Source organism: Magnolia sinica, chromosome 5, assembly GCF_029962835.1.
Source record: "Magnolia sinica isolate HGM2019 chromosome 5, MsV1, whole genome shotgun sequence".
NCBI lineage: Eukaryota > Viridiplantae > Streptophyta > Magnoliopsida > Magnoliales > Magnoliaceae > Magnolia > Magnolia sinica.
Genome location: NC_080577.1, coordinates 87,010,743 through 87,012,054, shown reverse-complemented (window position 1 = coordinate 87,012,054; position 1,312 = coordinate 87,010,743).

Genomic DNA, 1,312 nt, shown 5'->3' with positions numbered 1-1,312 from the left:
TAAGATGTTATAGTCCTATAATTTCCGTATATAATATATATATATATATAGAATGATTCCAGTTATCTGTATATATATATATATATATAGAATGATTCCAGTTATCTATACAGATCTGATATTCCTAAACGTGTGCTTCTTGTACATGGGTGCATTGCACGAGTATGGATATCCATAGTCGTAGTGTGTGTGTGGAGAAAATGACCACTGTAGACAAAACCTTTTACCCAGCGGTTTTTATGAAGGAAGACAAACTTAAGTTACCAACTTAGACTAGCACGTGCGGACAGCGACTTTGAGGACGAAACTACCCCTCCTTTTTACTGCCGCTGCTTTTCCTCTCCCTGAAACAGAAAACACATGCGCTTTTTCTCAGAACACATCCCTACGTTCCATTGCAACGAAAAACCAACGCACGGCCGTTTTACTTATCATTTTCCTTACTAAAATTCGAACTTTATCATCTCTATATTATCATTCTACATTTGGCATTTTCTATCTTGGTGAGGGTTACGTGGAATCCTTCAAAGTGGTTGCACCTCCAATCTTTGGAAAGGTACAAATTAATCCCTCATTTGAAAGCATTCATCCTCAACTTGCATTAAGCAAGGCTACGGTTGCTGGAGGTACAGATATTAAAAAAAAAACCCTAGTGTGGTTTATAGATTCTTTCCTTTGTAGTATTAAATAACGATTAACTAAGTACCTATGGAAATTCAGCTTGTAATTCAGCAAAGGTGCTTGGTCAAACTTAGCCATTGCACACTTTAATTTGAAGAAATAACTCGCGGAAGTCAACGACAATTGATCAACTACTCATCGAATTTTATGTGAAGTTCGGTGAATTTCATGTCAGGCTCTTACAATTTCATTTGTTGGGCTTAGTCAATTTTATGCGTTGATCGTTCAAATTCATGTGAAACTTGTTTAATTCCATTTGAAGCTCACTCAATTTCATTTTAGGGCTCACTCAATCTCATTTTAAAGTCGCTCAATTTCATGTTTGCCCAGCTCAATTTAATGCTATGCTTGCTCAATTCAATGTTTGCCGGGCTCAATTTCATGGTAGGCTCGCTCAATTCAATGTTTGCCCAACTCAATTTCATGGTAGGCTCGCTCAATTCAATGTTTGCCCAACTCAATTTCATGCTAGGCTCACTCAATTCAATGTTCGCCTAACTCAATTTCATGGTAGAATTGCTCAAGTTAATGTTTGCCCAGCTCGATCTCATGCTAGGCTCGCTCAATTTAATGTTTGCATTGATAAATTTCATGTTTGCCTCAATGAATTTCATTCTTGTCTCACTCAATT